Here is a 23,103-nt window from a genome sequence, read left to right as displayed (position 1 = left end):
AAGCCAGTGAGTGAAGAGATCTGTGTCATTACTGGGATTAACACCTTAAGCATGCTCTCTAGATGGGGGATAGTCTAATCTTATACATGACATGATCAGCATAGGAATTATCCAATTGCTATGTAATTGCCTTTCTTTTTTTCCCTTTTCTTTTTATTATAGTTGATTTACAATGTTCCTTCAATTTCTGTTGTATAGCAAAGTGACCCAGTCATACATTTATGTACATTCTTTGTTTTTCATGCTATCTTCCATCATGTTCTAACCCAAGATACTGAACATAGTTCCCTGTGCTGTACAGTAGGACACCATTGCTTATCCATTTCAAATATAAAAGTTTGCACCTACTAACCCCAAACTCCCCATCCATCCCACTCCCTCTCCCGCCAATTCCCCATCCTCCACCCTGGCAATGACAAGTTTTTCAATTAGAGATTCTCATACTAAGTGTTTTCTTCTCTTTTTAGGGCCATACCTGTGGCATATGGAAATTCCCAGGCTAGGGGCCAAAGTGGAGCTATGGGCCTACGTCACAGCTGCAGCAACACCAGATCCAAGCCGCATCTGCAACCTATGTACATTTCAGCTTGTGGCAAAGCCAGATCCTTAACCCACTGAGTGAGGCCAGGGACTTGACCCACATCCTCATGGATATTAGTAGGATTCTTAACCCTCTGAGTCACAGTGGGAACTCCCGTAATTACCTTTCAAAATGTATTAGAAGTACAAAGACTTTCAATAATGACAAAACTATGTGCTGAGTTAAAAACAGCCAAGGGGATCTGCTTCTACTCATAAAACAATCTCTGTATTTCACTCAATATTCTTACCTTTTTATGCTTTGCCTTCTTTCAAAAGGAATTTGAAGTGATTGAGACATCTTTTAAAGTTGCAAGTCTTCTTCAAAGAAGCCCACCTTACAGATACCTAATCTAGAATACAAAATAACAGAAAGTTATCATAAAGTCAAACTAAAAAGTGTATGCACTAAATGTATTAAAGAGAAACAATAAAAACCAATTATAGTAGAAATGTAAAGTTTCAAACAAATCAGATTAAACTATTCCAAGGGGAAAGATAAACTTCTTTATCTCAATTATAATAATTAACAAGAGTAAGAATTCTCTTACAATGAGTAAGGTTCACTACTGCTATAATTTATTGAATGACTCCTGTAAATTAAGTGTTTACCATTTGTTCACTTAACCAATGCTTTTTAAAAGTGCCTTTTATGTCCCAGGCCCAGTTCTAGGTGCTAGGGTTACAAAAGTGAACCAAAAAGGTAAAATTTCTTGTCCACAAAGAGTTTACCTTTTAATGGGGATGCAGAAAATAAACAAGCTAAAGAGGTGAGCTACAGAGTATGTTAGATTGCAATAATCTTCACAGCACTACTAAGAAGTGAGTTATTACCTCACATATCAGGAAAGGAATGTATGAACAAGTTTGGCAATAATTTTTTGTCATCTCTTCCCTTGCCCAAAGGGTATGCTCACCCCTTTGTTGATGCAGTAAGTATGTAACATGCCCCATCAGGAGGGATTAGGGCTGCTACAGGGCTGTGGCAGGCCATGATGTTGTGACACCTTCTACCTACCCATGGTAGAACAGCTTATGGTCCTCAGAGTGAGGACTCAGATTCAAACTTGCTATATTTGGACAACATCTGGACATAGTAAGTTTGAATCTGAGTCCTCGTTCTAAGGGCTAAACAGAAGATGGTAAGAGAATCTTTAAATGAAAAAACGGGATTGAAAAACTTTCTGCTGGATTGGGCAGGTAGGAGAATGTGAATATTTTTGAAGGCCAGACTCAGTGGTGTGGAAGAGGTAACAGAAAAGTATGTAAAACTAGGTAACGTATAATAGAGGAATAAATACAGAGAGCTATGGAGATAAAAAAAAAGGAAATTTAACGATGTCTGAAGCAACCATGGGGCCCTCCATGGCACTTAAAAACTGTGAAGATTCGAATTATAGGAGGGAGAGAAAAAATGAGAAAAGGGAACAGAGTATGCAAAGATGAAGTAGGAAGTGAAAAGAGAGTCAGCACTTTAATTTGACTGTAGGGTAGAGAATATATTTGGATTAGAGGCCAGTAAGAATGGGAAAGCAGGCTAGGGACAAGTCATGAAACTCCTAGAATACCACAGAAATTTTAACAAAATAATTAAATTTAGTCCTAAAGAATTATATTAGAGCAAATTTTGTTTTGAAAATATTATTAAAAATAAAAAAGGAGTTCCCTTCATGGTGCAGTGGAAACAAGTCTGACTAGGAACCATGAAGTTGTGGGTTTGATCCCTGGCCTCATTAGTGGGTTAAGGATCCAGTGTTGCTGTGAGCTGTGGTGTAGGTCTGGCAGCTATAGTTCCAATTGGACCCCTAGCCTGGGAATCTCCATATGCCAAGGGTGTGGCCCTAAAAAAAAAAAAAAAAAAAACAAACAAACAAGACATATTATCTTTGTTGTAATAAATATTTTGGGTAATCTTCCCTCAAATAATAATCACATTTCAATGGAAAACTGATGAATTTTAAAGCATTCTTATAGGGCACGTAAAGCATCCGGTAGGGTCATAAGAACCAATTTCACTGTTGGTCACAAGATATCACTGTATATGTTTTTGTTACTCTGGCTTCCAATTTTATTTTAAATTATAGTATCTTAACACATACATATTATTTCTTAAACATTTTCATGGAACTTAAATGAAAGGTGGCCTTATTTATATTTGAAATGCCACCTATACAGCATTGAATAGGGTTTTTCCCCAAAGGGCACTAAGAGCTAATTAACTAATCAGCATAATTCATTAAGTGGTAAACCAGTACATTGTATTTTATTCAGGATTTCACCTTGATATAATAATAGCACTGACCCTCAATACCTGGAGAGAGCAGCACTTAACTGGAAGAACTGCTAGACTTCTTCTAAATTCTAGAAAGTTAAATCACTTTTTAAATTTTATTTATTTAAAATTGAAAACTTTTTTTCCCCCACTTTTGGGGCCACACCTGTGGCATAGGGAGGTTCCCAGGCTAGGGGTAGAATCAGAGCTATAGCTGCAGGCCTACACCACAGCCACAGCACTGCCAGATCTCCCACCCACTAAGCAAGGCCAGGGATGATACTAGTCAGATTCCTTTCTGCTGCACCTCAAAGGGATCTCCTAATCTTTTTATATTCTTTCAAACTTTCTGTGGTTTTATCCATTTTTAATTATATTTGAGGACAAGATCACTGTAAACATAGGTCATAATGTTAACCTTAAGGGTACTTAAGGCCTTAAAATGTTTCAGGCCCAATAACCTTCTTGATGTTTTTACTGCGGCAAACAGTACTACTTGCCTATCCAATGCCCATTCCCCTCACCAGTGTTTCTTGATGGCAAAGCACAACTTATATAACGAAGGCTGATAGAGACCATTAATGCAACTTATTGACCAAAGACTGCAGTCTGAGTCTCATCTCCTGTTTCTTCTCATTTGCCAATATTCTAGCTACAATGAACTTTTTGAACTTCCTGAGATATGTCATCTTTTTTCATGTCTCTTTGTGTTTTCAGATGCTGTCCCCTCTACATGGAACATGCTTCTTCAACATCTTAACTTGGCTAAATCTTAACCATCTTCAAGACCCAGCTCAGGCTTTCAGTACTTCAGGCTGGGATGGGTGGTCTGAGTATGTGCTATACAATCCCCAGGGCATAACCCTCTTCTAGCATTGAGATTATTTAATAAACAGGCATTTAACAGTTATTATGTTCCAGGAACTATTCTAACTGCTTCACATTTTTTTCTTTTTTTGTTTTGTTTTTGTTTTTTAGGGCTGCACCCACGACATATGGAGGTTCTCAGGCTAGGGGTCAAATTGGAGCTGTGGCCACTGGCCTATGCCACAGCCACAACCAAGTGGGATCTGAGCTGTGTCTGTGACCTACACCACAGCTCACAGCATTGCCGGAATCTTAACCCACTGAGTGAGGCCAGGGATCAAACCCTCAAACTCATGGTTCCTAGTCAGATTCATCTCCACTGAGCCACGATGGGAACTCCTGCTTTGAATTTATTAACTCCCTTAATTGTCCTAATAACCTGTGACACATATGCTACCCCATTATTATCACACTGTTTTATAACTACTGGAATTTTTGTTGATCTCCATTCTACTACAGAGCCTGGATTATGTTATCATCATTTATGAGCCTAGCACAGTGCCTGAGCAACAGTAAGTATTCAATATAGCCTTACAGAGTCAATATATTTGTTTATTAGCTATACAAAAAGTTGTTTAGAGTTAGGTTTAGATGGGATTGGAGTAGAGGGTCAAGAGTAGGCTAGTGCATGTGGTTCTGAGGGTTAAAGGAAGAGTAGGATGCATGCCAGAAGATCCTTTATAAACAGGGGATCTCATGTAGGCTCTGGCTCCTCAAAAGGGCAACAAACAGGAAGAGGGAGCAACAAATGAGAACAGCAGAAGAAACATGAGTCTTATCTATTTCAGTTTTGTCTAGTATCATCTTTGAGAACAAGACTGAGGAATTCGAGGCCAGGGAGTTATATTTCCTAGGTTGCCAGGGATTCCAAAGACCTGCAGTCTATAACCAACACAGAAGTTTTAGGTCAAGGGAACTAGATGCTACTTTCACCCTTTGGTGAGATGGTAACTAATTTGTTGAAAAGTTTCACGTCTTTCCCATCATTAAAGACTTCTGGGAATGACCTTGTATCAACTCCCTTAATAGACCATTTCAGAGTTTGTTCTTACTAGTAGCTAATTTCAGTTTCTGATAAATTTTTGAGCTAATGTCTTTAAATAACTTTTGTAGAAATAGAAAACAATTGATCAGCAGGTTCAATAAATTCTCCATATTTGCAGAGGATGTTTTCTTGAGCTCTTATAATAGGAAAGACCACCAACTATTCACCTATAAATTAATAGCAGCTCACATTTATTTTCAATGAGGCACTCACTCCACTTTGCATGGAAAAGATCTCATTTAATCCTTACATGATGGTGTGGGTTAGGTACTAGAATTAACCTCATTTTTGTGTATGAGAAAACTTAGTCACAGAGAAGATAAGAAAATTGTACAATTTGCCAAATGAATACATGGTTAATTTTTCCCTAATTCTTACCACCTCCATCCTTAATGAAAACAGAATCACCGATTAGGGTCAAAGATCATACTGGCTCTGAGAATTTAATTATTTAAAATGATGATGTCTGAATCCCAAACCCAGATATTCTCCTGTGTAAAGAAATGTCTTCCTATAAAGAGTGGGGATTAGTCAGCCTGTTATTAAATTTTTTAAATTTTTAATGATTTTTATTTTTTTCCATTATAGCTGGTTTACAGTATTTTGTCAATTTTCTATTGTACAGCAAGGTGACTCAGTCACACATATATAGGTACATTCTTTTTTCTCACATTATCATGCTACATCATAAGTGACTAGATATAGTTCTCAGTGCTATAGAGCAGAATCTCATTGCTTATCCATTCCAAAGGTAATAGTTTGCACCTATTAACCCCAAATTCCCATTCCATCCCACTCCCTCCACCTCCCCCCTGGAAAACACAAGACTGTTCTTCAAGTCCATGATTTTCTTTTCTGTGGAAAGGTTCATTTGTGCTATATATTAGATTCCAGATATAAGTGATATCACATAGTGTTTGTCTTTCTCTTTCTGACTTAACTTCACTCAGTATGAGAGTCTCTAGTTCTCTCCCTGTTGCTGCAAATGGCATTATGTCATTCTTTTTTATGGCTGAGTAGTATTACATTGTGTATATATACCACATCTTCCTAATCCAATCATCTGTCCATGGACGTTTGGGTTGTTTCCATGTCTTGGCTATTGTGAATAGAGCTGCAATGAACATGCGGTTGCATGTGTCTTTTTTGAGGAAAGTCTTGTCTGGATATATGCCCAAGAGTGGGATTGCGGGCTCATATAGTAGTTCTATATTTAGTTTTCTGAGGTACCTCCAAACTGTTTTTCATAGTGATTGTACCAATGTACATTCCCACGAACAGTGCAGGAGGGTTCCCTTTTCTCCAAATCCTCTTCAGCATTTGTTATTTGTGGACTTATGAATGACCATTCTGACGGATGTGAGGTGGTACCTCATAGTAGTTTTGATTTGCATTTCTCTATATAATCAGTGATGCTGAGCATGTTTTCACATGCTTTTTGGCCATCTGTATATCTTCTTTAGAGAAATGGCTATTCAGGTCTTTTGCCCATTTTTCAATTGGGTTTTTGGCTTTTTTGCTGTTGAGATGTATAAGTTGTTTGTCTATTTTAGAGATTAGGCCCTTGTCAGTTGCATCTTTTGAAACTATTTTCTCCCATTCTGTAAGTTGTCTTTTTGTTTTCTTTTTGGTATCCTTTGCTGTACAAAATCTTGTCAGTTTGATTAGGTCCCATTGGTTTATTTTTGCTTTTATTTCTGTTGGTTTGAGAGAATGACCTGAGAAAAACATTTGTAAGGTTGATGTCAGAGAATGTTTTGTCTATGTTCTCTTCCAGGAGTTTGATGGTGTCTTGTCTTACATTTAAGTCTTTCAGCCATTTGGAGTTTATTTTTGTGCTTGGTATGAGGGTATGTTCCACTTTCATTGATTTACATGTGGCTGTCCAGGTTTTCCAGCAATTCTTGCTGAAAAGACTGTCTTCTTCCCATTTTACATTCTTGCCTTCTTTGTTGAAGATTAATTGACCGTAGGTGTCTGGGTTTATTTCTGGGTTCTCTATTCTGTTTCATTGGTCTGTCTGTCTGTTTTGGTACCAGTACCACACTGTCTTGATGACTGTAGCTCTGTAATATTGCTTGACGTCTGGGGGAGTTATGTCTCCTGCTTGGTTTTTGTTCCTCAGGATTGCTTTGGCAAGTCTGGGTCTTTTGTGGTTCCATATAAATTTTTGGATTGTTTGTTCTAGTCTGTGAAAAATGTCAAGGGTAATTTGATAGGGATTGCATTGAATCTGTAGATTGCTTTGGGTAGGATGGCCATTTTTACAATATTAATTTTTCCAACCCAGGAGCATGGAATATCTTTCCATTTCTTTACATCTTCTTTACTTTCCTTGAGTAATATTTTATAGTTCTTAGCATGTAGGTCTTTCACCTCCTTGGTCAGGTTTATTCCCAAGTATTTGATTTTTTGGGGTGCAATTTTAAAAGGTATTATATTTTTTATTCCTTTTCTAATATTTCATTGTTAGCATACAGAAATGCAATTGATTTCTGAATGTTAATCTTATATATCCTGTTACTGTGCTGAATTTGTTGATCAGTTCAGGTAGTTTTTGGGCTGAGTCCTTAGGGTTTTCTATATATAGTATCATGTCATCTGCATACAGTAATGATTTTACTTCCTCTCCTCCAGTTTGGATATCCTTTATTTCTTTCGTTTGTCTGATTGCTGTGGCTAGTACTTCTAATGCTATGTTGAATAAAAGTGGTGAGAGTGGGCATCCTTGTCTTGTTCCAGTGGGAGGGCTTTCAGCTTTTCTCCATTCAGTATTTTACTTGCTGTGCTATTATTAAAATTTTTTAGCAGCCTCTCCAGATGTTGTTTGTCCAGGAATTAACTGAACTTAACTATTCACTTTTTACATGGGGGTGAGTTTAGTCATATCGTAAGAGTGTTTATCCTTGGAAATGCAAATGAAAACAACATTGAGATACTTCAAACCCACTAGGATGGCCATAATGAAAAGAAAGATAATACCAAGTGTAGGTGAGGATATGGAAATATTAGAACTCTCATACATTGCTGTATGTATAATGGGGATGTATAATGGTACACCATTTTGGAAAACAGTTTGGTGGCTGCTCAAACAGTTAAGCATAGAGTTAACATATGACCAATGAATTCCACCTCTAGGTATATACCAAAGAGAATTGAAAACACATATGTACACAAAATGAATCCATTATAAGTTCATCATAGTATTATTTGAAATAGCCAAAGGAAAGAAACAACTATAATGTCTATAAACTGATGAATGGACAAATAAAATGTGGAATATCTGTAGAATAGAATATTATTCCGCTACAAAAAGGAATAAAGTACTGATGCATGCTACAATACACAGATAAACTTTGAAAATATTATGCTCAGTGAAATAATCCTGTCACAAAAGACCACCTACTGTATGATTCCATTTATAGGAAATATTCAGAATAGGCAAATCTACATAGATACAAAAAAGATTAGTGCTGGCCTAGGGATGGAAGGATGGGGGAAATGGTAGGAGACAACTAATGGATATGAGGTTTCTTTTTGAGGTGATGAAAATGTTCACAAATTGGTTGTAAGATAGAGACACAACTCTGTGAATATACTAAAAACTGAATTGTACCGTTTAAATTAGTGAATTTATGGTATGTCAATAAAACTGTTTTAGAAAATAAGAGTGTTTATCCACATTACTCCCAATAACACCTGTTAACATTAGGTCATCTGATGGATTACCATGGCAGTGATATGAGAGTTTAGTTGTATTCTGTTTTCAGTAAATCTCACTTCAGTTAGTTGTTGGGCATGAAGTAAAACAATAAAAATAATTACCAGTGGGGAGCAGGTAGCCTGATGTTCTACTTGGATTGTAGAAGCATCAGCTCTTCCCTTAGTAATGCAGAGAGCTGCACTGTCCATAACTGGATTGTCATTAAGAATTCAAACCAAGAGGAAGAAGATGTTGGGAAATGTTCATTCTTCCATCTTTCTGCCCATGAGATAGCCCCATGACTTAGATTCTAAAGCTTAGAAGCTTAATTTGTTTTACCTTGACCCAAGGGCAGAAAAGGAATAAGTAATGCCAAGAACTGATTTTAAGAAGGAAACTTCATCTCCAGGGAATAAGATCACAGAATTGGCCTAACAACCCCCTCACCCCTCAACATACATCCCAGACATTCCCCAAAGAATGGGAAACCATTCTCACGACTTTATCTTATCAGTCCATAGACATCCCCTTGAATATCAAGACCTCTTGTTCTTAATATAAGCCTTTCTGAATGTAAAAAAGATATGGGAAACATGTTTATACTCACACTTGTATGTAACCCAACTTCAAATCAGTGGAATCTCAAAGGAGAAAATGCATCAGCCCAGCGATGAATCGCAATTACATTTTACATCATAGCTGGATAACTGAATGGCCTTTCTCCAATTCAACAGTTAACATGAAGAGTGGGAACAGTTACCTAGCTCTGGGTGAGCAGGATGGAAAGCATGAGAGAAGAAATATTCACTGCATTTTGAATGTGTGCAGAATATCCCAGGTTTTCTAAAAGGAATACTCTGACAAGAAGTGGATGATAGTAGGTTACCCTAGGTAGTGGCACCCCTTTGAGAATTAGTGCCTCTTGAAGTCAAAACAATAGTGCTTTATTAACAATATGTACCCAGAACTATCCAGGTTTTTTTCAGAATACAGATTAAGTGTCTCATGAAATGAATATGGTGAACATTGAATTTTTTGCCATGACTTTCTGTGTTTATTCCTCCCCTGTCCTAGAACTGCTGGATGCTAATTTGAGAAATGCTTAACTGGAGAAATATCTGGAAGGTAAATTCATTGGGATTGTTGATGGCTTAGGTAAAGAGTGAGAAAGAAGGTGAAGAATCACAAAGAGTCCTTTATTTTCTGTGAAGAGACTGACCTGTGCAAAGAAGCCTGAATTAATTTTATAAGAAGATCAGTTCACCAGAAGATAGTCTAATGCCAGTGGGTGGCATCTATGTGGAAAAGAAAAGAGATTTATCATTTGTGGAATACCGTTTCTCCTCTGGTCTCCAAATTGATAATTTACATAACAATTTTCTTTAAATATAACAAAGATATTTCTGTAAAACATAATTATTTGAAAATAACATGCACCGCTGCAGAGGAAGAAAACATTTTAGCAGTGAAAAGGTTCAAGAAAAGGCTTACTATTTCACCTCCCTTGGGAGTGGTGTAGACAAGGCCTCTCAAGATTTAAGGTGCTGGGAATCACTTGGGGATCTTATTAAAATGCATATGTTGATTCACGAGTTCTGGGTTGGGGCCAGAGACTGCATTTCTTAAAAACCCCTAGGTGATGCTACTGCTGGCCTGTGGGCCACATTTGGTAAAGCAAGGATGTAGAGGAAGTCTCAATCTATTTTTGGTCATGAAATCAATTTCATGAGTTGTTAGAGAGGTGAAAAATAGATATAAAATAGAAAAAGGGGGGAACATCTGAATTCACTGCACATAGTAAAAATACTGTTTGATAGGAATTTTGTTTCAATTAGGTACAGTTATGATCCAGTTTATATGCCCTGTATCATAATGTATTCTGTGTCTTTTTTATCCTGGGTCTCAACACTGGAAAGCTATGATTGTGGAGGAAACTTGTATTAACGGATTATCCTAGGTAAGTGCTGAGGTTCCTTCCTACTTTGAAATTATAAAAGTCTGTGCAATCTTAGGTTTCTTGTTCAAATCTCTTACTAGCATTCACACAATATTCAAAGAGGCTTGAACATCGTCGAATCCATTAACTTCATCCTTATACGGGGAACCCAAGATGTTGAATGCTGCAAAGCATTACGTAAAGGTGTGTCATTTCCCCGTGGTTAGTGCTATGGTAAAAAAAAGCTTTGAGTTAGTTCCTGTTTCCAGGGTGGATTTTTGGTTCTTCTTTCTGTTATTGTTTTGATGCTGGGGTCATTTGTTTAATTGCAAGGGGCTGTTAACATTGATTTGTGAATTATAGGCTAAGGTATTTGGAAGTGAAATAAGAACCTAAAAGAGTTCATGTCATTTCCAAAGTTACCTTGTTTACAAGGTCATAATTCGAATTCTAAATAAATCTGATTCATTATTTGTTAACTGAACAGAGATTGCATTTGAAATTCAATCAAGATACTGTGTCACTTTTCTTGTTGCTGTAATTTATAATTTGTACCAAAAATATCTTACTGGGAAAGATTATAGGCTTCCCAAGGGTACAAGTATGTCTACGAACACACACACACATACATACTGTTTGTAAAATTTAGTGCTGGAGCACAGCAACTAAGCCCAAGCTAAAAGATCTGCAAATGCTTTTTTTTTTTTTGTCTTTTGTTTTTTTAGGGCCCCACCTGTGGCATATGGAGGTTCCCAGGCTAGGGGTCAAATCAGAACTGTAGCTGCCGGCCTACACCACAGCTACAGCAACGCAGGATCCAAGCTGAGTCTGTGACCTACACCACAGCTCATGGCAATGCCAGGTACTTAACCCACTGAGCAAAGCCAGGGATGGAACCTGAGTCTTCATGGACACTAGTCGGGTTCGTTAACCACTGAGCCATGATGGGAACTTCAAGAGTCGCAAATAATTTAATGAGGCATTTTAGTTTGGAGTTTTACTATGCCAATAGTTAGGAGGCTAAGTTTGCTTGCCTGCGTAGTCATTAATTTATGATATCTCTTGTTAGCATCTGAACTGAAGGAGTTAGAGCCGACCATGCCAGTTCATGTCAAAAAAAAAAAAAAAGCCTGATACTATTTGAATTATGTTAATTACATGGAGTTCCTTCCGTGGCTCAGTGGAAATAAATCTCATTAGCATCCATGAGGACGCAGGTTTGATCCCTGGCCTTGCTCAGTGGGTTAAGGATCCGGCATTGCCATGAGCTGTGGTGTAGGTCGCAGACTTGGCTCGGATCCAAGTTGCTGTGGCTGTGGGGTTGGCCGGTGGCTACAGCTTCAATTCGACCCCTAGCCTGGGAACGTCTGTATGCAGTGGGTGCAGCCCTAAAAAAAAAAAAAACAAAAAAAAAACAAAAAAAAAAACCAAAAACTGAATTATGTTAATTACAAAAGTAGTGGATACTATGTTTTAAAAAGCATAAAACAGCCACTATTTTTGTATTTTATAGTTGTTTTCCTGCATTACCAGATAGTTTTTCATTTAAAAACATGAACTGTTGTTTCCAATAACGCATTGGGTAAAATCAACACAGTATTTCCTTCTTAGTTAAAAAATAACTAAATCCAAGTCCAATCTGACTACCAATGCTAAAAACATTTAATTTGATCTTCAGGCATTTCAACAATATCTGATCGATGTGATGCAGAAAATGGATTTTGGGAATTCTAGCTACTCAAGCTCAAAATGAAGCAACTTTGGGGAGAAATACAATTAACCAAATGCTCTCAATAACATCTGAATGGAACTCAGAAAGTAACTTCTCTTGATTCCTTTTCAATTATTCAGCTGTGTTCTTATGTTCACCTACTAAGTCCATACTCAGCTGGGTGCTAAGTGTATTAGGAAATACAGCATAAATACAAACTCAGTCCTGTCTAGAAGTCTCTTTCAGCTCGCTTTTCTAAATTGCTAGAATTTCAGAGATGGAAGGTCAAATGGATATAAATTCAGTTCAGTTGAAGAAATCTGCATGTAACTAGTGGTAGATCCTGACATTCTCTTTTTACTGAGTTACATTACTATTTGGCATATTCTTAATGTGGTTAAAAATAAAATTAAGTGTAGACTATGTTCTAAGGGACCAACAATTAACAAGCTAGTGACTGTTTTCTATTTACATTTCAGATGCTCAAGCTAATTGTTTACATGCCAAGCTATGCCTTGATTACCAAGTCAGTCAGAACACATTACAAAAAAGTGGGACTGCTGTTGTAGGCTTGAACTTCACAAGTTTCACATTTCATATCAGTGAAATAAACTGAGTCAATATTTTTATAACATACTGATCTCATCTGAATATATAGCTCATTAGAATTATTTAGAGTTGGACTTTGGATGGAAGGATATGTCATGGAAATGTAGAAGCAATGCTGAGTAGTTATGCTGTGAGCCACACAGGAAGTCCATGTCATGGAAATGTTAATTGTCCCACCCCACTTCAGGCAACGGCTAGTCCTTGAATGTGGTATACATACCTGTACCATAGCTGTAGTGTTTCCCTTAGGATGATATGGTATTTTGAATTTCACTTGTTATTTTGAATTACAAAAAGAAATGGAAGCAGCGAGTAAATTTAGGTAGATATCACTAATAGTACTTCTTCTTTCAATGTATTACTAAAGATGATGTGATTATAAGTGGACCAGGTTTGATCCCAAGAAGCATGCTGGTCAATGAAACCAAGCCTTCACTTCAGTTAAGGGTCCAAAAATAAGGTTAGAATCAACTGGATCTAAATTACTGTCTGAAGTCTAAGACTCCATGAAGATCAATAAACAATTTTCACAATCACTGCCACACATTTTTAGCTAATTTGAATAATAAATACCATTTACAGTATCACAGTCTTTCAGTGACCTGGCACAAAGGTGTAAAAGTGCTAAAATGTTTTGTTATGAGAAGGTATCAGTGGTGAAGAGATTTGAGACAGTGAATCCTTTCAAATAATATATTTATAGGTGTCTAAGTAATAGATTACCTGGAACTGTGTGTAAAAGAATACTTTAACATTGAAAACATTCAAAGCTAGGAAGGAGAAATCCATATGTAACCGTTCAATGCCAAGATCCAATCACTTTATGTAACTGTTAGATAAAATTTTTAATATGCTAAATATTGCTAAATATATAGAAAATATATTTCTTTTTATTTTTTTTTCTTTTCTCATTGCCATCTAATATTATAGAAAATAGATTTATCTTTTTTTTTTCTTTATCTTTCTAGGGCCACACCTCTGGCATGTGGAAGTTCCCAGGCTAGGGGTCTAATTGGAGGTGTAGCTGCCAGCTTACACCAGTCAGAGCAACTAGGGATCCAAGCTGTATCTGCGACTTACACCACAGCTCACGGCAATGCCAGATCCTTAAGCCACTGAGCGAGGCCAGGGATCCAACCTGTGTTCTCATGGATACTAGTCGGGTTTGTTACCACTGAGCCACCACAGGAACTCCAAGATTTCTTTTTATTCTGCTTTTTTTTCTCTTTTCTCACTGTCATCTTGGTGCATGACAACTATACATGCACTGTATATGTAAAAATAATGATTTTTCTCTTCTCCAAAAGTGATTTCTAAGGTTTTTTTTTTCAGTTGCAAGTCATATTCAAGATGGGAAGGAAGCAGTGTAGAACTTATTATTTTCAAAATTTCCCAGTCATAATTAATTGGAGAAATGCCACTTTACCATCCCTTACAAGAAAAAGGCAGTAAGAAAAGAAAAATGGTTTACGTTTATCACTACTATTTTCCAGGTATTCTAAAAGAGGCATTTTTTTTTTCCAGATGAAGGATGTCCACACATACACACAAACTGAACTGTTAGTCGGATTTCCCTTCAGCACAGTAGTTCAATATGGCTGAGCAAAATGTTTGCAGTAAAATCCCCTAAGCAGATCCAGAATACTAAGCCAGCATGGATTTAGCAATGGTTCCTTAATCTTTTAGGGAAATGCAAGAGCAAAAGGTAAATCAGGAGTCTTGTCAAACCATAAAGTTTCACCTACTTTTAAACTTTAAAATGACAGAAAATATGAAAGGGACATGTTCAAAGACATACAAATACCCACTTGTTGAATTGATTTATTATTTTCTCATTTGCTAGAGATGAAGAAACTGAGACACAGAGACTATTATTAACCAGGTCACGGGGCCTGAGCAGTACCAAGTCCTGACTTAAAGTTAGTGCCATTTCTTCCAGGATCATGGAACTAGAGGAACTGAAGATGGAAAGAGAGTGAATAAAATTCTGTGCAAGACACTACATTTTAGACAGTACTGGGGCATATGTAAATGTCTTTTGCAGAAATAGGAAGATAATGCTGGAATGGAAATTATATTTTTTTTAAGGTTGGAATGTATCCTCGAGGATGAGGTGGGTATGAGGGAGGTAATAAAAGGCCAAAATCAAACCTGGCAAAATCTCTGTGTGTTGAAATAGTATCCTGTAATGTGAAGTAAATAAAACAGAAAATAGACCTTGATCATCCTTGGCCTGTTATCTGAAATGAGTTCATTACTAGTTATCATTTACACAAATTAATTCACATCCCTAACTTTTTCTGGATTATGAAGGTTATTCCACACTTACTATACTTTTGCAGAGATCTGACAACACAAAGAAAGTAGTTTTATGCTATTTTCCCTTAAGAAGATAATTATAAACTTTGTACATCCCTCTCCATTTGTATTCTTTTAAAAGTTAACCTTAGCCTTGTACATGTTGTTTTGTTTAGTGTCCTTGTGCCTGGTTTTAATCTTAAATAAAGGGACAAGAAATGCTACTTTTTTTTCAAAGGGGAAGAAATCTGAAAAGCCACTTTAAGAAGCCCAAATACTGCAATAGTTTTATTCCACTTCATGAAACCTCTCCTCAAAGCTTTGATTTGAGCTAACAAGGTTATCAGATTGTATGTCTATTGTTCTGTTATGACTTCCTTGGCTGGGTTCCGGCAGTAAACACTGCTGATGTGATGTTTTGTTTGAGCGGCAGCACAAGAAGGAGAGGGAGGAGGAGGGTCTATGAAGGGGGGACAGGGTCACAGAGCTGTCAAGGCCTTTCCAGTGGTGAAGCTGTAGCAACTGCTACCTACAGTCAATTTTAATCAGTGCCTCAATGTGCTGACCTTAGGGCCAGGTCCCCTTTGAAGGCCTGGAAATGGGGACTATAACTCTGTATGCTTTGTTCTTTTGAAGTGAATGCAGAGAGCAGCCAAGAGAAGAAACAGAATGAAAGAGGGCGAGGAAGAAGCAGCAAGAGAAACAATGAATCTGGTCAAGGTAAAAGGAGCTCGGGCCTCAATTCAGCACTGACCTATTTTTCTGTTAATTCTCTATTCGCATAATCACTCACCACATTGTTCTAGATAAATCCTTCATGGGATGAAGGTGATTGTATTTAGCAAAAGAGTTTAAATACAACATTGTATGAAACCTTATCTAATCAGCTAATGAAAAATAAAAAAGCATATTTGTTCATATCTCCCCAAGGTTCTTAGTGTCCTATTGCGTACCTTTTGTCTTTGTCAAAAATCGTCTTCGCAGTGTGAATAAAAGAGGTGGTTGAGTAGAAGCTAGGTATTTCAGAAACCTCTTTAGGTATCAATACCTGGTTTTACTAACAACCCTGAAGGACAATTGTCACATACATGATGTATCAGTTTCCTATTGCTGCTATAACAAATTATCACAAACATAGTGGCTTAAATGAACACAAGTTTATTCTCTTACAATTCTGGAGGTCAGAAGTCTGAAATGGTTGTCATTGGACTAAAATCAAAGTGCTGGCAGGGCTGTGTTCCTTCTGGAGGACCCAGTGGACAATCTTATTTCTTGTCTTTTCCAAATTATAGAGGCTGCTCATAGTCCTTAGTTAGTAGTATCTTTCCATCTTTAAAACAAAGAATGACCAGTGGAGTTGTCTTTGGTTCTGACTTTTCTGCTTCTCACTTTCACATCTAAGTGGTCCTTGTATTGATTACATTGGGTCCATCCAGTTAATCCAGGATAACCTCTTTACCTTAAAATTGGATGTTTAGAAACCTTAATTCCACCTGCAACCTTTACTATACCCTGCCATGTAACGTAAAATGTTCACAGATTCTGGGGATTCAGATGTGGACCTCTTTGGGGCGGGGTGTCAGTATTTTGCCTATCATGCGTGATATTGACAGAATTAAGAGGTAATTTTATGATACTCATAAGCTAAAGTTTTTCCATACAATTATTGAGCTATTGTCAGCCCAACTATGTCAGTTGTTTATCAGGATAAACAGGTATTGGTAAGGAAGAAGCCATTTATAGAAATCAGTCTCAAAGTAGAAACATAAAACCTATTGTGTACCAATGACCTGCTGGGTATAACGTATGTGACATGATAATGACAAACACATATATGTCCTCACAAGATTGATTTGTCTATTCATAACTAGAAAGGTAAGCATTTGCTTAAATTTATATTACTTTAATCTTTATTCAAAATATCTAAAAAGGAAGAGGCAGCCTTTTGTCCAAAGGCATTCTTTCTAGGAGCTACTGTAAAATCAAAGGGTTTGGTTATATGACCAACACATTTGATTCTTCTTTTATTCCATCAAATATTCCAAAGTATAATGTAATTTATCTGTTTATTGAATTTCTGATACAAAATTTTACCTCAGATTAATTAAAGACTAAATTCCAATGCAATGTGCTTATCTTCAATTGTTGAGGTAGTTCCTTAGAAGTGTCAGTGAAGTATTCTGAGACAGGTTTATGCTGACAATTTTGAGGTAGAAGCTGCTGCCTAGACTAAGGTAATAGACTCTTAAGAAACAACCCTGGTTTTTGTCCTCTGTCCTTCAAACTTATCTTTTACGCTGACTTGGCAAAACACAACTTTTTAGCACAATATACATCTGCATGATCTGATCCTTGTCAGAAATTTCTCTGTAGACTTTTATCCCACCACTTCTTACTTCACACTCTATGCTTCCCAAATTCATATCAGACTTCCTATAATTCTCTGCACAAGTTATGCTGTGTCAAGCCGCTCAGCCTTTCCTTGTTTGTTTCTTCTCCTTGGAACACCTTCTCTAGTTTCTTCATTTGGCTTATCCTCAGACATATATCAAAACTTTACTTAGGTATGGTTTTTCCTGAAAAATTCCCTTAAGTCCACAAACACTTCTTGGGTTGTGGCTCCCCTCATTTTTTTGGGGGGGGAGCCACACCTGCAGCATATGGAGGTTCCCAGGCTAGGGGTCCATTTGGAGCTGTAGCCACTGACCTATGCCACAACCACAGCAATGCTGGATCCAAGTGATGTCTGCAACCTACACCATAGCTCATGGCAATGCCGGATCTTTAACTGAGGCCAGAGATCGAACTGGCGTCCTCATGGATGCTAGTCGGGTTCGCTAACCACTGAGCCACGACAGGAACTCCTCCCCTCACCTTTAGTGTTTATCCCTTCTTGTCGTAATCTCTTGCTTTCCCAGCAATCAGGAAGGAAGTCTGCACGATATTTAAGATATCAGGGATGATTTACCAGCAAAACCCGTATACTCCTGACTGGAGGAACAGAATAAAGGAGATTCTGCAGCTGGATGGAGCTATGACTCTCCAGTCTGGTCTTCAGTCTCTAAGGGACCAATGAGATCATGTCTGTTCTCCCTGACATCAGAAAGGTCAGGGATCCAATCTTCAGATTTCTAGCTTATACTACCTTTCTAAGATTGTTGTGTCCTTTAATTATTATTGAACTTTATCTCTCAACTTTCAAGTAAGTTCTTCTATATTAGAATTGGGTCCACAAATTGATCTTCATAGCTACTTAAAAATTGGGTCATCTCTACTTTCAGCCTAATTTTTTTTTTAAAGTTGGCAATATGACTCATTTTAGTCTATCTAAAGTTTTTCCTAGAATTTATAGAATACAGACTTGCTGAAGCTTAGGTAGAAGCAGTTTCCAAATCTGTCTATCTAAACTCATCTCTTTTATTAAATGGCATGTTTAATTGGAGAAAATCCCTAGAATATATCACTGGTTTTGGATTTTCCCCATGGCGATTATCATGAATCTTATAATGAGACTGCTTTTACAGGGTCATCAGGCTATTAGCTAAATTCGATGATAATTTAAGTGCTTCCTTGAAGGCTAGGACTGAGTGGAAAGTGAACAAGCTGGGATATAACTGGTAACAACTGATAAAAGCCTTGGTTATTCTTAGCTTAATTATAATTCCCTCTCTTTGGCTAAATATATACTCCCACACTTGTTGAGGCCAAGTGATGGAATTTCTATCTCATGGCGACAAGAACATACGAGCTTCCCAGAGTAACTAAGGTATGAGAGAGAGTATGTACTTACTTCTATTAGTATGCACCAACCAATGCTAGCAAGACTATGGGATGAAATAAGATCCAGGATGGGTCTTCTCTTCTGCCTTCTAAGCCAATTAGTGTGAGGAACAAGTATAAAAAAAAGGCCTCTGTGTGTGTGTGTGTGTGTGTGCACGAGTATAAATTCTTTCTTCTGCAAAGGCACACCTGACATAAAAGAATCTGAAAGAGATCTATAACCAGCACCGCAACCCAAATAATAGTTTTTTTAATTATATAAAAAAGTAAATAAAATGAAAACTGATTTACGAAAACTGACTCAGGTTAGAGGTGGTATAGAGAAAAATGCTTTGTGTTGAAAGAAACAAATATAAAGCAAGTGAAGCTGAAACCATTTATGAAATTAAATTTTGTGGAATTTTTCATTAACCTTAGATGTGTGAGAGTTAAAGGCTGTAAGAAATCTCTTCAATTATTAAAAAGCATAATTAATTTTTTTCATTCAAACTTATCTTGTCTTTGCTGCAACTGTACGAGGAATTTTGTAGTCTTACAGCATACTCAAGAGCAATGAGAACATTTCACCTAAATTGAAAATAAAAGCTTTTATTTAGGGGAAGCATTAAACCCTGCTGGACAGCTAACTGTTACAAAGCTCTTTTTTTTTTTAGCCCTTGGCAGTGAAATAGGAGATCTTTAGAAGGATTGAAATTTTCACTATGGACCTAAGAGATATCTCTTTTACACAAGCCTGGGAGTCAAGTTCAGTCATCTTGGGAAAATTTAAAGACTCTACTCTTTAAAGAATGGACTATGGGGAGCAGAAAGAGGCAAAGCATTTTGAATTCTGAGAACTAACTTCATGTAATAAAATTAAAGCTGTTTAAATATGAAGGTCAATAGGCAAAATTCAAGCCACTTCAATGAAAATCAATCACAATAAAAATGCAGCAAAGTCTAGTCTTTATGGTATTCTATCAACTAGAAATTCCTATTAATGGGTTAGATCACTAAAAACTGATATCCTCACTAGTGGCCTTGAGGCTCTGAAACACCCTGGAAGCTTTCCCATATTAACAAAGAAAGATGAAATTATTTCAGCATCATTTGGACATTAAACAAATTTTGTAGTATTTAAATGCTTTTAAAATTGAGGACTCAAGTGTGGCACAAAAGCATAGCACCTTCAATTTAACAGATTATTCGACTAATGAGAAATAAGTTCCTCTTGGCATTTATTGTGTGCGCCTACAATATGCAAGAAAATGTACTAGGTTTTGTAGAAAGCTAAAATAAGAAGAGGACAAAGCCCTTCAGCCCTTTAAAATCTTATGAGACAAAGATATGTACACAGATAACTGCAATAAAATATTTTTAATAAATGTATTAAGATATGTGTAAACCACTGCTGCAGAATCTCAGAAATGAATTAAGAAGAACATTTTATTTATTTTTTATTTTTTTGTCTTTTTGCCTTTTCTAGGGCCGCTTCCCGCGGCATATGGAGGTTCCCAGGCCAGGGGTCCAACAGGAGCTGTAGCCGCTGGCCTACGTCAGAGCCACAGCAACGCGGGATCCGAGCTGCATCTGCGACCCACACCACAGCTCATGGCAATGCTAGATCCCCAACCCACCGAGCAAGGCCAGGGATCGAACCCACAACCTCATGGTTCCTAGTCAGATTTGTTAACTACTGAGCCACGACAGGAACTCCAAGAAGAACATTTTAAAATAACACTGCTCAGTATAGACAATGGTAGTGATGTTGCAATACTTCATGTGAAGAACATTATCTCATCTACCACAGTAGTTCAGTTTTGCCTTGAGTTGTAGACTAATAAAACCCTTAGATTTATAATTTAACATCTGATATTTTGTGTTAACTCCTTGAAGGGAGGGACCAGATGTTTCAATAAGGGGATATCTGTAAGTTAATCATATCTATTTTATTTCCAGAGAGATTTTCTGATCAGTTGTCTACACAGGTATTCTCTTTCTCTATGAACCACTGAACTCTCCCAAAGCTGTAAACTGTTTAAAAGAGGCCAGTATTCCCAGATGGAGGAAGGATCATCTTCAGTCATTGGCATACAGTATCTGTGTACCTCCTTTAGAATGTTACTATAAGCACTCAAGGAGCATCTCTAAAGTAACTCTATATACCTGGCATCTGACATATACTTAGTCATATTTCTTATGAGTTTATATTTTGCTGTACTTCTGATGAATAATTGGAAATGTTTAACGGTTTGAGTAGGTATGGAAAATTGTAATGTCTGAGCTGTGTCTACATTCTAATTTTCTCAATTTGTCATTGAAGAACTTTTTTTCCAACAAAGTTATTAGTTGCCAGGAATTTCCTGATAGTCTGGTTCATAGAAAGAAGGTTCCTATGTTATTGCCAATGGATGTGTTATATAGTCTATCATGATCTTTGTTTGGTGTCTATTGAAAATGGTGATGGATATTATGTCTAAGATATGATTTAATTTTTTTTGCTATGATTTCATGTTCATCTGTAGGCTGCTTACTCTCTATTGGCCCTTAGATAGATACTCTGCCCGTTTCTGATCTACTTTCTATGCTGCCAGGAGTCTTACTACTGTAAATGAAATGAATTTCCTGGGTTACTTCACTGGATGACTTTAGGTTGAGTTTGGTCACAGGGAAGATCAGAGATGGGGAGAAGAAAGACAGCAAGGTCAGGGTATTTCTTCTTTGCATCATCCCTGCTTTGGCTATGGTTCTGAAAGTAGCTGTATCTCTCCGCATTTGTTGGCACAGATGTGCCACATCTCCCCATCTCTTCCTTAATTCCAATCTTTCTGAGCTGTTTCTTTCCCTGAACTTTTAGCCCTAGAGGTGGTAATGGCTTTCCACTGTTACTAGTTTCTGGGTGCCTCATTATGCCTAATCTACCCTCTTAACTCTGTATTAAAATCTCTTAATTTTGAATCTTGTGGGGTAAATTTCTCACTGGGATCCTGATGATAAAACTTCTTTGAGAAGTGTTTTAATTCTCAAGAAGAAAACATTAGGCTTTTATAAGAATCTTATTTTCTATAAAACAGAACTTGATTTATTTAGTATTGTTTAGTATTGCTAAATACTAATACTAAACATGATTGTTTAGTATTCAAATGCAAGCTATTATAATAAGTAAGGTTAACAATCAACCATCAGGAGACTCTGGGAGTTATAAACAGTCAGACTTGCTCTCTTGGGTTTTGTTGTAGACATCATTCTAGTTTTGCTACATCTAGTCTCATCTAGTCTTTTAAATCCACATTAATGCCAGGAGCAAGCAAGTAAATTAGACATGGAGGTAATCATGTCATTCCTTTGGTCAAAACTTTTTTTTTTGTCTTTTTGACTTTTTAGGGCTTAGCTCATGGCATATGGAGGTTCCCAGGCTAGGGGTCTAATCAGAGCTGTAGCTGCCGGCCTACATCACAGCCACAGCAACGCCAGATCTGAGCTGCGTCTGCGACCCACACCACAGCTCACAGCAATGCTAGATCCCCAATCCAATGAGCAAGGCCAGGGATTGAACCCACCACCTCATGGTTCCTAGTCGGATTCGTTTCCACTGTGCCAGGATGGGAACTCCTCTTTTTTTTAGGTCAAAACTTTTTAAGGGCTGCCCATCATTCCCAATACCTCCAAGGTACTTCAGGACCTGCTTGCTGCCTACATAGCCAACATTATCTCCAGACACTACCCTTGTCACACTCAGTGAAACCACTTAGAGTTTTCTAAGCACACTCTACTTCCCTATGCCTCTACAGTTGGAACATTCATCTTATTTGTCTGGCTGCCTAATCCTCTTACATATTTGCCCTGCTTTCCTAAGACAGATTTAAGGGTTCCTTTGCCTGGGCTTCCATGGTTCTTTGTAGACTTTTCCATTATATTTATTTATTTATTTATTGGTTTGGATGGGGCTGTACCCGCGGCATATGGAGGTTCCCAGGCTAGGGGGTCAAATCGTAGCTACAGCTGCAGGCCTTCACCACAGCCATAGCAACACAGGATCCGAGCTGCGTCTGCAACCTACACCACAGCTCACGACAAGGCCAGATCTTTAACCCACTGAGTGAGGCCAGGGATTAAACCCGCAGCCTCATGCTTCCTACTCATATTTGTTTCCACTGCACCATGATGGGGACTCCTATAATATTTATTTTAGATTACTGAAATCATTGGTTCATATGTCTGTCCCTCTAAAAGACTGTAAGATTCTCGAGAGACCCTATATCTTTTTGTCATTGAATTTCTCCCTAGCAATGTCTTACACATCATTAAAATCTGATCAATCAGT

At 37.4% G+C, this 23,103-nt stretch overlaps 1 long non-coding RNA gene across 1 annotated transcript in view; it reads right to left on the bottom strand.

Moving 5' to 3' along the window:
- The window catches only part of LOC110257744 (uncharacterized), a 296,540-nt gene that overhangs the window by 148,092 nt on the left and 125,345 nt on the right, over positions 1-23,103 (bottom strand). The window contains exon 6 of the long non-coding RNA XR_014835223.1: positions 831-932. This is a non-coding gene — a long non-coding RNA (uncharacterized LOC110257744). The remainder of the gene's footprint in view (positions 1-830; positions 933-23,103) is intronic.

Source organism: Sus scrofa, chromosome X, assembly GCF_054392235.1.
Source record: "Sus scrofa isolate SSC_HxYL_T2T_F1_AM1 chromosome X, Sscrofa_HxYL_maternal_Yorkshire_Landrace_v2.0, whole genome shotgun sequence".
Taxonomy (NCBI): Eukaryota; Metazoa; Chordata; class Mammalia; order Artiodactyla; family Suidae; genus Sus; species Sus scrofa.
Note: the sequence above shows the minus strand (reverse complement) of the source record. Positions and strands in the feature narration are given on the sequence as shown.